Below are 14233 nucleotides of genomic sequence, written 5' to 3' on the forward strand. Positions count from 1 at the left end.
TAGAAACACCTTAAGCTGTAAGCAAATATCAGTTCATATGAAAAACGTATTGTTAGGCTAATGACTCCAGACACTCCAGTTTTGATGACCATAGTTTGGGTCTTGGAAACCCTGGAAATTCACTGAAAAAAAATTAACGAATTTTTTTCAGACCTGGAAAAGTCATGGAAAAATGTCCTAGACAAAGAGAAAGTAATATTAACTAAAGCAGCATTAGAAATCTTAAGTGATTTAACAGAATAGCACACAAAAGCTATTAAAAGTGGAAAATTCAATGATCCCTAAATCAAATCTGAACTTCGAAATCTCATTGCATTCACTTATGTCGCAGCCGCTTGCCTTTTTTTGCGATGTGATTTTACTGCTTGGGCATCACTTATTTTGAATTCACTGTCATTTTCAACGCCTCTTATGATTCATATTCCGTAGTAGCGAAATTTCTCGTTCTTAGTTTTGCCACGCCCACTCAAAAAAAGTGATTTAATTGCATCCGAGTTCGATTCCATCACTCGTAAGAACTTTATTATTAAATTTATCAGAGTTTATCTTAATTTGTTGAAGGTTTTAGAAAATAAAGATCTTTAGTCAGGCAATAGAATACAGAAAAAGAGGAATCCTTATACTCTAAAACAGTAGTGCCCAACATATGGCCCTCAAAATTAATCCATGCTACTCACTGCTACGTTCAATGTCAGGAATCAAACATGTTTTGAAATTTCTGAACTTATTAATCAATATGCATTTGAAAATGTTCAAATAAGTAAACAAAACAAGTATACTTTTGAATCAGAAGATTGATTCATTACTGAATTTTTTTTCAAAAAAAGATTTGGTTTAGAAACATAAAAAACTGTGGCTTTACTTTAAAGAACCAAAATACTATCAAGTTATGTGGATGATTAAATGCACTGTTGACACTAAGGCAACTTTTGAGGCAAATTTATTGAAACTTAGTGATGACTCATTCAATCTTTGTCTCATTCATTATCATTCTGCCAGTTTATAAAAAAACATCAGACATTTAAGCATCATACTCGTTTCACTGCATTTGTACTTCACTTAAATTTATATGATGAAGACAAATAAGAATAGTCTGGTTTTTTAAGTGTACAATTATAATTTTTCCATTATGAGTAAGTGCTTCTATGAGGCTGTGGCATTCATGTAGACGTTTTGCTAATGCTCATTTCTAAAAATTAACAAATTTGAGATTAAATAGTGCTATTCTCTTCATATAACAAGGTCATGAAAATTTTCATTGAAGTCATGAACAAGTTGTGTAATTTTTTCATTTAAATAGAGTATGAACACTGGATGACCTAGGAAAAAATGCTGCACACAAATCCTTTTTGAGTATGAAAGGTTTAAAACAGAGGTTTGTCAGAGGATTTAGTATAGAACATTAATAATCCCATCACAGAAAAATAAATAAAAAAAGGTGAAGTAAAAAAAAATAATTAAAGCTGAAGTAATAATGTGGTGACAGAACATTTATATTTAAATAAAGAAAAAATTATTTTTAGCATAAAATATGCAAAAGTTTAGCAGAACAATAATTATGACTAATCTGATGTTTTCTAAATAAAATTTACATAAAATATGAATGACAGTTTACCATGAAATAATTTGTGTCTTTATGATAGATATTCGTTAAGTCATTTAAATTAATTCTTTCATTAAAAAGGAATGAAGCTGTGGCATGGCAAGCGTACCTAGGACAGGGTGTAATTTTTAAAGAACAAATGTAGCTCTGTAATCATTAGGACAAAATGTAATGTGTAAATAGTCTGCATTTCATTTAATACATGAAACTTTCCTAACATCTTTTCTTCTCTCCTCGTCTGCCATGTTTTACATTTGATATTCATCACTTTTTACTTTCGTCTGAAATGTGTATATTTCTTAGTATTATTTAATTTAATTACTGAATGCGCTATTTATTGTGGGGTTAACAAAAGAAATTAGATAGAACAGAGAATGTTTTTGGATGGGGAAAAAGTTTTTTCTCACCCGTTGATGGCGAAATATATATATATATATATATATATATATATAATTTTTTTTTTGTATCAACAATTCTTACTTATTCATTTCTAATTTATTCAAAAATTTTCTCAGCAAGAATCTTTGCGAAAACCGATGAATATTATTTGATTGTCCCGGGAAATTATTTGATTAAGTGGGGATGGTTAACATTGTTAATGGGGAAATATTTTTGTTCTGGGAGGTTTTTATTTGTTATCTCATTAAACGTGGCTGACAGTATTTCAATTTTTTGAATGAAGTTATTTTTTCGATTTCCTCACGTGATATTCTCGTGCAGGATGTTAAGAAATAATTATTAATGTTTAGTTGTCTCAGGCTGGCAACACAGCTAAAATATTATATCTTCAGAACCTACTAAATTAGTTCAAGTAAAATGTTTGGTCTTATGTGTTTGTAATGTGCTTGTGTCTTTTATAATAAAATATATTTGGCCATTCCCACTGAGTAATCTCTGCATAAAAGTAAAAACTCTACAGGTTATGGACCCAGAGTACCGCAGAGTGGCCGATTAAAATGTAAAAGTAAAAAAAGTGAAATAAGAAGAAATAAATTTGAAGGTAAAAATTGCAGTTCGGAAAAAAATGGCTAATATGGCTGAAGATTTGAGTTCTGTCGAAAAACTGAAAGACCAAAGTAACTTTGCAGTGTGGAAATTCCAGGTAAACATAATTTTTAAATCGTGTTCATTATTTAATATTGTAAACGGATCTGAAAGAAAAGATGGTTTAAATGATAATGCACTTACTTTATGGAAGAAAAAAGATGCACAAACAGAGAAAATAATTGTGACAACTATAGACAAGAAAGTTATGATGCATATTTTAAATTGCGAAAATAGTTGTGACATGTACAAAAAACTTTGCGGAATTTATGAACGCGATTCTGAACAACAAAAATGTAGCTTGCTTCAAGAATTTTTTAGTTACAATTTTGATTCTGAACATGATATTGCTATGCACATAAGTAAATTAGAAAATATAGCATACCGTCTAAAAGCGCTGGATAAGAAAATTGATGACGAGATGGTAATATCTAAAATTCTTTCAAGCTTACCAGAAAAATATAAACATTTTCGAAGCGCGTGGGAATCTACCGCCAAAGATGATAAAACATTAGCTAACTTGACAGCTCAGTTGTTAAATGAAGAAAATGGTAAGAAAAATTCTGAAATTAAAGAACAAAACGTGGCATTTAAAGTACAAGAAAAGAAATGCTTTCGATGTAATTCTAAAGATCACCTTGCTAGATACTGTCCTAAAAGTAGAACTCAAGAAAAATACGTCAAAGAAAATAAATATTACAGAAATAATAGTCCTTTGCATTTTACTAAAGATAATACAAATCAGAAAAAACAACCTCGTTGCGGCATTTGTAAAAAAGCTAATCACGTAGAAAAAGACTGCTATTTTCGAAATAATTCAAAGAAACATGTCTCATTTCTTGCTCCAAATGAAAAATCTTATCATAAGTGGATAATTGATTCGGGATCCTCTAGCCATATGGTAAATGATGAAACAATGCTAGAAGATGTTGTAAATATTTCAACTGAAATAGGTCTTGCCAAAAACTCAGAAGTTATGGAAGCGAAAAGCATCGGAACCTTTAAAACTGATAACTGCATTTTAAAGCAAGTACTCTATGTTCCTGAACTGAGCAAAAATTTGCTGTCAGTAAATGCAATTACTAAAAATGATGGTGAAGTAAAATTTGTAGAAGATAGAGTAGAAATTTCAAAAGATGGAAAAATTGTGTTGAAAGGTTACAAAAATGAAATAGGACTTTACGAAGTAGGGTTGAATCAAGAAAATGAAGCACTATTGACAGAAGATAAGAATAATGCATATGTATGGCATCGCAAACTTGGACATATGTGTGTTAACCTCTTTACTGTGAGAACTTCTTCGCCAAAAAAGGTCCTTTTATGCGTAAACATTTTGAAGAGAAATGTTCACTTCCCAGCAATGCATTTGGTTCCGGGACCTCCTGGGTTGCTACTCCTTTCGTCTTACAAAGGAGCTTCTGCTTGATCAATCTAGCCATTATGGGGATCCAGCGCGCGATGGTTTCTAAAGAGTGGGAGGGAACGTTGTCCCTGAGGTGCAAGGGGTAGGTTGACGATGACAGCTGGAATGTATTCATTTTGGCTTTCTCTTTTCTTAGGTTTGTTCTGGAAACCATTTTGAAATTCTCCTAGCTTCAAAAGGACCTCTAAGCATTTTACTACGAAATTCCGAAATATTTACTTATATTCAGACAGACGTTATATATTTTGTAAATGCTAATCAAACTAGTTTAGTTATTGAAATTTGCTGTTTAACTTTTAAAACTGTGCAGTTAAATCAATTTAATTTAAAAATTGAAAAAATAAGATTAAAAAAAAATAATTGATGGAAGTTGAAATAACTTTCCCTTACCACAAACTTTAACATGAAGTTCTTTATATTCTATGGATAATTAGATTGCTTATTAAAACTGCGAAGCTTAGTATTTGCTACATGATTATACTATGATAAGCAATGTTATTTTTTTACAAACTAACGGTTTGTAGTTTTGCTGCATAAATTTTAATATAGTAGCCAAAAGCTGGGGCATTAACTTTCATCACGTATGACTTGAGTCACACCCATTTACTTGGGTGTGCTACTGTTTCCTTGGTTCCAACCAACTTAAAACCAATGTTTTCTAACAATGAAATTCAGACTGAAACATTTATAATTTATCCTGTTCTATATTAATAATTTCAAGCCGGCGAAAAATTCAATAGCGATTGTATTTTTTTTAAACGATAAACTTGAATGCTTCGTATATGTTATATTGTCATTCGGAACCGACGTCTACAAACTTACAATTGAAGAAGAGTTTGCTTACAAAATGTAACTGTAGATGGGGCAAACCTAACCTGGCAGCATTTTGAAGGCTGAGCAGATCCTAATGATAACATCACGACGCTGTCAGGTTAGGTTTACCTCAACTGTAGCTGAAATCAAAATCAAATGCAGGATCCGACTAAAATATGGGGAGATGGGCGTAGATAGACTTTGATGCTCTCCCCCCCGCAAAATTTAAATTTCAACATAGTGCTTATTTTTCTGAACGTACGCCCTCATACTTCTTGCCCCCCCCCCCCGCACCACGGGGTTGTCATGTGCGCCACTGGATTTATCCATTGGCTAAATCAAAATCTTAGTCACTTGGGAGCATTTCAAAAGCAGGAGCCGTAGGCTACGGCCCAGTTCCCAGATGGTAATTCTGATTACGCCAGTGACTGCTATAATACCTAAGCACTAAATTGATTTTTCTTTCAACCTTTCTTGACCCGCGGGCCGGCAACATCTTTTTAAAAGAACTCCCGGACCGGTCAGTTTTTTTTCTTGCCTTATTTATTATTTTTTTTATATGAAAAAAAAAAGAAAATAACTCGCAGAACCTGAAAAATCTGCTAAAAATCTAATCTGACCGGAGAATTCCCCCCCCCCTTTTTTTTCTCCTTTTCTTTTTATTTTTATTTATTTTTTTTTCTCAAAAAAAAGGGAAATTTTTGACTTGCGGATTGTTGTGGAAAAAGTTAGTGGGCAGTCGAGTTTTTTTTTTTTTTACTACATATTAGAGATTTGTTGCAAAACATTTTATAGCAAAGGTTGTAGATAGCTAATTGTTGTAACAACTATCCATAAGTAAGTGAGCATTTGAGAAAAATCAGACAATTTTGAAAATTAATCACCAAATTCATGCAAAAACCGTTATATAGTATATTATTAGACTTTTACATTTATTTCTTTTTGAATAAAGAATTTTTAATTTGTTTATTTCATAGCTGCGTCACCTGGGCTTCAATCGGTCTACCTCGAAAACAAAAGTTATGTCAAACGATCAGGCTAAATAATATTAAAAATCTTCAAAATTTCCTGACGAAGCGAGAAAAAGTTACCAAAATAGAAAATTTTTAAATCCCCCAGTTATTGAAAAAGCCTCAAAACAAAAGGTAGAATTTTTTTGTTCATATTCGAGAGAAAAAAAAACGGCAACAGATCTCTCTTCTCAATGATTTTCGTCACGCTACTAATTTTTATAAAAATGACCGTAAGCAGCAACGAATTTCAAATTGAAGGCTTACCTACATCTTAAAATTGAAATTAGTTAAAAACAGTTGTAACTCACGTTCTAATCACCTTGGGACATTGGAACAAATGATGCAGAAAAATCACTGGTTTCCATGGATATTTTATTCTAATTTTTGTGAGCATTTTTTTTTTTTTTTTTTTTTTTTTTTTTTTTGCCCTCATATTATAGAAAAACGCCATTTTTGGATCTTATTATTAGAATTCAAACGGTTTGGTTTTTCTTTTTTTTTCGCGTTCGAAAACCCCCTTACGTTCTTTCTTGGGTGCTCAAGTACCTCCCTGCCAAATTGTTCGAGATCCGACGTAAACTGTGGATTTATATAGGGCGCCATACACACACACACACATACGTATATATATATATTGACTGTTTTATTTATGTAGATTTTAAATCGAGGACGAGCAAAAAACCCTGAGGACCGGCAAATTTTTCCTCCTTACTGGTACCGGTCCACCCAACCACCAAGCAGGGGAGGGGAGGGCCCACAAATAAAGATGGTGACTAGCGACTCAAGTATCGTTGTCGGGTCGTGGGAGTACGTATTCTTTCGGCGGAGATAGGGGGGGGGGGTATTTGGCTAAATTGTCATCTGCGCTGTTTTCTTCATCAGAAGATTCTTGGTCATTAGAATAAATACTATAATCAGAGCTGTCGTTGCTTGAATAATCTGCGTCTGACATTATGAAGCATATAAGTATTCGCTAAGAAGAAAATGTTCTAAATGCATCGAATGTTCAACAAAGAATGAAGGCCTTCTCGTTGAAGATACAACAATGTAGCTACTGTGAAGTGCACATGCACAGCCAGTATACACCTTATCAGTCAGACATTGCACCCCTGAAAAGCAAGAGCAAAGAATTATCCCCTTTCAAAAGAAAACCTGAACTATTGTAGAAGAATCAACGTGGGAATTCGTGCTTGAACGAGCATTAGAATCTAGTTTCTGTGATTACAATTAGTACTCGAAAAAGATCTGGGTTGTGTTAGTATATGTTTAAACTAATGCACATATATTATACGTGTATATATAAGTAAGAGGGGAAAGCATACATTTTTGTATTTTTATCCTTTCCTCTTTCAAACTATTAAAATTTGTTCTTGTTTCTTAATTTTTCATCTTCATGGCTAAACGTCCCAAGTGACGGGGAAAATTTGATCATGATAAAAACTAAATTGCTTGGATTCGGTTGCAACATTTGTTAAAAGGGAGGAGAATGAAAGGGGGAGGGGAATAACGAAAAGAGCGTATAAGAAGTATTCTTCTCCTAATATCGATCCAATTTATGTGTATAATCAAAGCATCATTTAATTTTCTTGTTCATATTTATTGAAAATATATCGTGAATTGTAGGAATATTGCTTCGTTTTGAATACATCCAAGATTAGTAAAATAAACACCTTTGTGTTAAAAAGTAAAATAAGAAGTGACAACGTCAAAAAAGCACAAATTACAGATTACTCCAGACACGTGCTTCGGCGTTACAAGGAAACGCCTTTTTCAATGCAAAAAAAAAAATGAGCTTTCGGATGTCTTTTCCTCCATAAGCTCATTTCTTTTGCGTTGAAAAAGGCGTTCCTTGTAACGCCGAAACACGTGTCTGCAGTAGTCTGCAATCGTGCTTTTTGACATTGTTATTTTTTATTTTACATTCTAGATTGTTTACTATATGCTGTAGAACCTTACATGTCCGAATCTTCGGATACTCCGAACAGATTTTTTTTTTTTTTTTAAATTTTATGGAAAGTATCACCGGAAGAGAACTAGATGTGTTAAAGGAAAAAAAAAAGAAAAAGAATTTTTCAGCACATATTGATTTGAAACACATTGAAAAAAAAAGAAAAAAAAAAACGCAATACAGGATTACCTCATTTACCTTTAACTGAAAATATTAAAATAAACTTTACTTGAAATTTACTTTACATTAAAGATGTTTTGAGGTGAAGAAACAGGTCGAGTTTTTACTGGTAAAGTGATGATACTTTTGACGAGGAAGAAATACTATTCCTTAGGTCTCATAAACATAATGTCTGTTCGTGAAACCTAGAGTCTTTTACTATGTTTCACGGATTTTAAATATTTTTTTCCTATAGCAGAACTATATTTTACTTTTTCAGCTTCAGAATGAAAAGTAAGAATATTCTCTGATCAATTTCTTCTAAAACCAGTCATCTTGTGTTGAATGTATACTAGAAATAAAAATGGGATTGAATATTTATTTCGTTGAAATGGAAATTTCTTTGCATAGGTATTCGCTGCAATGAGATTTTACTGTATTATTTAATGATTTTTTTTATCATTGATTAAATTTATTATTATTTTATTTATTTATTTATTTTTTGACATTTTTTTGACTTAAGATTTTCTATTCAAATTCACCAGCTGTTATTGAATCTTGCTATTATAAAACTTCACATTCCACAATTGTGTTTGTGGCAAAGAAAGTAGGGCTAATGGAATGCACTGATACGACCTTAGACCTCTCTAAAGGATACGACAGCGAACCTGTTTCCGTATTCATCTATCTCTCTTGGGAGTGTCTGAAGTCTTTTATTCGCATCGGATTCTAAGCCTTTCTGAATAGATATCTTTTTGGGGTGCAAACAGCTCACACACACGTGTTGTATTTTCTACCTTGTCACTCTATAATAGTAAAAGTGACCCGATGTGATAACTGCTACTTTTTAAATCTTATTTTTTTTAAAAAAGAAAAACAGAAAGAACATATTGATTAGAAGGAAAACTACTAGCCTCAACTTGGGGTTTGGGACCACAAAAAGCAACAGCATAAGTAAAGGTGGTTTTGAACGATTTCACGTAACAATTTGCATTATTTTTACCATAGAAATTCAAATATTTCGGGGGGCAGCATCCCTTCCCCTTCGTTCTCTTAAACTACATCATTGCAGATTGATACATTTAATTGATTCACGTTATGCCACGATTTTTTTGCACTACGTTTAGTTTACACAAACTAAAACGCCGCACAAGTTTAGATTCAGTTGACTCTTTGTAATAAAATAAAAACGTCCAACTAGATTCTCTCTCTGTTTACATATATTTATAATCGACTAGTATGGGGGACAACTGCCTTCTTTTCTTTCAAAAGAAAAGGTTCCTATTATTTTATAAAAATTAAAAAATGTAGCATCGAATTGAAAGAAGTACCATATGACCATTAGTCCCAATATTTGAGGTCGTGCCCCGGACATTTTGAGAAAAGGTCTGTTAATCAATAATAACGTTAAAATTAAATTTTAGAAAAAGTCACCTGTACAGTACAGGCACCGTCTACCTACCCCCCTCCCCTCCCCTCCCCTCAGGTATCTCCAACTTTTTTGTGCACCAGCTGCTTATGTTCTCTCTAATTATATCTTTATCTCTCGCACAATACTTTTGGCATATGTCGAATTTCTCGGGTAGAGAAAGAATTTCCGACCCCGCAATGTGATATAATTTCAAGTCGTCAGGATGCATCCCACCCCTCCTAGGAGCTCTGAAACTTTTAACTGAGACACCCTGCATATATAATAATGCATCATGTTTCTCTGCAGTTTTTTCAGTTCGAGCTTTACCAGGTGTATGAGAAGCGTTTCGCAATTTCATCTTTAAATAATTAATATTTTCCTTTGAAAACATTTGCATAAAAGGTGCAATATGTAATATTTTTCTATTTTTAAATAAAAACTTGAAGCACTAGGTGATTAATAAGTTTAACATCGTTTAAAACAGCACTAATTTGCAAAAAAAAAAAAAGGTGCAGATAGAAGGGTATTGCAGTGAAGAGGAGGATTGCAATGAGAAACTTGTAATATAAGATGTGAGCTTTGAATGTTATAAGGTAATCAGAACATCCAATAAAGTCCATATCTGTTTAAAAAATTTTTCTATGAAAAAGGTCTTCCTTGCCCCCCCCCCCCTTTCCCGAAACATGTAACTGGAGTTTTTGGTAAACTTGTGCTGTTTCCAAAGTTGTTGATTTTTTCCCCATTTACTTTTTAGTTCAGATATTTATTTATTTCATACTAGGAAATTTATTAAGAGCTTGACGGAAAGGCATTCTGTAGAGAAAAGAAAAGCGCAAAACAGATATCGGTATAACAAGTTAGAATTTTATCTTGAGAGGGGTTTGTCGTAACAGTTCGTAAATAAATATATTTCAGAAGACTTGAATTGCAAATATCAGTCCAAGTTCAGGATTAATTTTAAGTGATAAGTGTTGTAGATTACCTCGAATGTTTAGGGGAGTACTCTGAACACATTGAATTTGCTCTAAAAACCTTTCATACTTCCTCTTCAAGAGTTGATAAAGCATAAGAGTTTCGTGATGGTATTACATACTTCATAAAAAATAATTTAATTAATGGAAAAGTATGCATTTTATACCAATAAGTGTGTGTCTTTTTGCTTTGAAAAACGGGCTTGTAACTCCAAAACAGATGACAGCATTTTTTTTTTGGGGGGGGGGGGGGACTTTGCATTTTTTTAAAACCAAAATGGTGCTTTTATTTCATTATTTTAAACCACTTGTAAGCATGATCTTTTTTGCAAATATTAAAAATTTAATTTTACGGAACTGTGTTGTGTGACAAGAAAATATTCCTCTCAATTTCGGATTTAACGCAAAAAATCGAAAAGAATTAATAATAAAAAAAAGAGATACATGAAATAACTCACATTATTAGATTAAGTTCATATTCCATCGGACAATAGTGTCACTTAGAGTTCTTAGGGACGCTAGTGCCATGAACTTTCATTTTATAAGAGATTTAAATTTATGATATTTTTGAAAAAGTATAATTGACAGGTTATTTATATTTGAAAAGATTAATAAAGATTTTATGCTGGGACGCTAGTTATACTTTTATATTTATCTCAGACTAAGATTTCTAATTCAGATCTTTTTGTATTTGATAATTAATTATAATGAAAACTTCATTTTCAGCATTTTGCGAGAATATTCATTTTTAGTACCTAATTGCAATCTAAAAATACACAATTTCTGAGTACACATCCATTTCAAGCAGCGTTAGGATGAACTTACTCATAGCTCTCGAACACGTGCGCCTGTCCAGTGAGCGGAAATAAATTAGATCGACAACTGACTCTCCACCTACTCGCGGTTGCTCCTTTTTTCGGAATTTATCTTAAGACACCCGCGGTTAGTTGCTTCGAGTACTGCAGGAAAGTCCACTGCCCCTACTCAAGGGGCTCGGGCTACACAGTTAAAGGTACATAAACCTCACCCCGAGCTCAGCTCGGGCTACGCAGTTAAGGGGTTAAGAACATGAAGTGTCTATTGAAAAATTCAACAGGAATTAAGCTAACAGAAAAAGAATTAAAAGATGTATCAAAAAATTGTGAAGTATGTCTGAAAGCTAAACAAGTAAAATTTCCATTTAAAACTGAAAGACGAAGAGCAACTAGACCATTGCAAATAATACATACTGACATAAATGGCCCTATTGAAGAAGAAACATGGGATGAAAATAGATATTTTCTAACGTGCATAGATGATTTCACACATTTTGCTATGGTATTTTTGATAAAAAACAAATCTGAAACTCTTAACCCTTCGGACGGAACATCCGTCTCTTGAACGGATATTGTCTATAAATTTTCCGATAGCTACCGCTGTGGTGTGAGTTGGAAGAGGTGGTTTCAAGGTTGCTTCTTTCATCATTTCCCCTCAACGTTCAGCATGAAAATTTAGTCGTCCTTTGCACTCAAAGCAGGTAAGAGCGTTTTTATTTATACCTACCCCGTTCTCCAGGCGGATGTTCCTTATAACTGGTGGTTGGAATATCCGTCTGTTAGGCGGGTGTTCCTTTTAACGTACGTTTTTAGCATCCGCTTGTCAGACGGGTGTTCCGAAAGCAATGCTTTTGACTTGTACTCGTTTAATAAAATTAATTTAATTATTGTATTTTGTAATTGTGATGATAAATAATTTGTTTTATATTGTTCCAAGATCCACTATGGCTGTTCCAACAAACATATCCACACGAACCAAACGAATTGTTCAACTTGCTCTTGAACAAGAATCCGACTCCGACATTGATTCTGATGATTCTTACGTCCCTAAAAATGATGACTTGCAGGAATCCGATCATGAGACGTCCTCCGAAATTGATGAAGATGAAAGCGACGGACTGCTAGTTTCGCATGAAGAAGAAGGAAGTGGAGAGTACTATGGAAAAAAAAAATGCATTGTTTGGAAAAAAAGACCTGTAGTTGCTTCAAATCATCCAATTCAAAGAAATATCATAAAAGTTCGTCTCTCGAAGCCTGATGGTCCTGCTCGATTGCTAGGAGGTAAGCCAACCCCAAAAGAACTATGGGATCTTTTTTTACGAACGACATTTTACAACTGATAGTGACGCACACAAACTCAAAACTTACCGAAATGCGTACCACGATAAAACACCAAGATTCAGTGGCATACAAAAACACAGATGTGGACGAAATAAACGCATTACTCGGGGTCATATTGCTTTGCTGCATTTTCAAGTCATCCCGGGAATCATTACAATCTCTTTTTTCAACTTCAATTACGGGGCGACCAATTTTTCGAGCATTTTTGACTGAAAAAAGATGCAACATTCTCTTTCGGGCTCTTAGATTCGACAATTCAAGTACAAGGAAAGAAAGGGAAAAAGTTGAAAAAGCTGCTGCAATTTCGGAGTTGTTAGACATATTTGTTAATAATTGCCAAAAGAATTATGCTCTTGGGGCCCACGCAACAGTGGACGAGACTCTTGTGCCTTTCAAAGGTCGCTGTGGGTTCCGTATGTTCATGCCCCTAAAGCCTGCCAAGTATTGCATAAAAATAATGACTCTAACCGATGCTCATACGGCATATCTTTATAATTGTTATATATACACCGGTAAAGGGAGCGACGGATTTACTCTGAGTGAACAGGAAAAAAAAAAACCTGAAGATTCCAACCCAGTCAGTAATTCGTTTGACTAAGTGCATTTCGGGCACTAACCGAAATATCACTTGCGATAATTGGTTCTCATCAATTGAGTTAGCCTCTGAGCTACTAAAAAATAAAATAACGATGGTTGGAACGCTAGAAAAAAACAAGCCCCAAATCCCTCCGGAATTTCTTCCCAAAAAGACTAGAAAGGTAAACTCTTCATTATATGGATACACGAAAGATATGATGCTTCTTTCGTACGTTCCGAAACCGTCAAAAGCAGTTGTTCTTCTCTCAACGATGCATCACTCTGAACATACGGACATACAAACAAACAAACCAGAATTGATCTCATTTTACAACTATACAAAAGGTGGAGTTGATACTTTAGATCAAAAATGTAGCATATATTCCGCAAATCGCCGAACAAGACGGTGGCCACTGGCTGTATTTTACCATATAGTGGCAGTGGCAGCATGCAATGTGCACACATTGCACTGTTTGTTCGACGATACTAAAAAAATCTCGAGGAGTGCCTGTATAAATGAAATAGCTCTGGGATTGGCAAATAAATTTATAAGAAAAAGGTGATGATTTCAAATTTATCTCAAGACCTAAGGAGTATAATCACTGAAGCCGCAGGGATAAAAGATGAAAAAAAGCCTTTGTCGCTTCCTGCCACAGATCAGCTTGAAAAGAGAAAGAATTGCAGATTTTGCCCTTACCAGAAGAACCGAATGACTGCATACAAGTGCATCAAGTGTAATACTCCTACGTGTATGGAGCATTCAAAAAAAATATGTGATACATGTGCTGTGAAAGAGTAATTTTTCGGAATATAAGTTACCTATACATAGTTTCTAAATAACATACTGTGATGTTGAAATAGTCTAAATATAATAAAGTAATAAAAATCATCTTTGTACGTACCGCAAGGTTGATGAAATACTGTAGAGAAGTCCGTCAAACCTTGCCCTCATTCTTTCCATACCAAACCGGTTTCGGGCTTTGCCCATCATCAGAGGTTTAACAGGTGCAAAACCCGAAACCGGTTTGGTATGGAAAGAATAAGGGCAAGGATTGACGAACTTCTATACAGTACCGCCTTTTATTGTTGTTATTTTATTTTGAGGTAGGATATTAT

The sequence above is a fragment of the Uloborus diversus genome, chromosome 3 (assembly GCF_026930045.1).
Source record: "Uloborus diversus isolate 005 chromosome 3, Udiv.v.3.1, whole genome shotgun sequence".
Classification (NCBI taxonomy): Eukaryota; Metazoa; Arthropoda; class Arachnida; order Araneae; family Uloboridae; genus Uloborus; species Uloborus diversus.